The sequence below is a fragment of the Arachis duranensis genome, chromosome 6, assembly GCF_000817695.3.
Source record: "Arachis duranensis cultivar V14167 chromosome 6, aradu.V14167.gnm2.J7QH, whole genome shotgun sequence".
NCBI classification, from domain to species: domain Eukaryota; kingdom Viridiplantae; phylum Streptophyta; class Magnoliopsida; order Fabales; family Fabaceae; genus Arachis; species Arachis duranensis.
In genome coordinates this window covers 54,065,086-54,065,523 of record NC_029777.3, presented here as the reverse complement: position 1 = coordinate 54,065,523, position 438 = coordinate 54,065,086, and positions in this window count along the sequence as shown.

Sequence of the window (438 nt, the reverse complement as noted above, 5' to 3'; positions counted from 1 at the left end):
GTTTGAATGTGGGGGTTCAACACCAAACTTAGAGTTTGGTTGTGGCCTCCCAACACCAAACTTAGAGTTTGGCTGTGGGGGCTCTGTTTGGTTCTGCTTTGAGAGAAGCTCTTCATGCTTCCTCTCCATGGTGATAGAGGAATATCCTTGAGCCTTAAACACCAAGGATTCTTCATTCACTTGAATGATCAACTCTCCTCTATCAACATCAATCACAGCCTTTGCAGTGGCTTGGAAGGGTCTGCCAAGGATGATGGACTCATCCATGCACTTCTCAGTCTCTAGGACTATGAAATCAGTAGGGATGTAATGATCTTCAACCTTTACCAGAACATCCTCTACAAGTCCATAAGCTTGTTTTCTTGAGTTGTCTGCCATCTCTAGTGAGATTTTTGCAGCTTGCACCTCAAAGATCCCTAGCTTCTCCATTACAGAGAG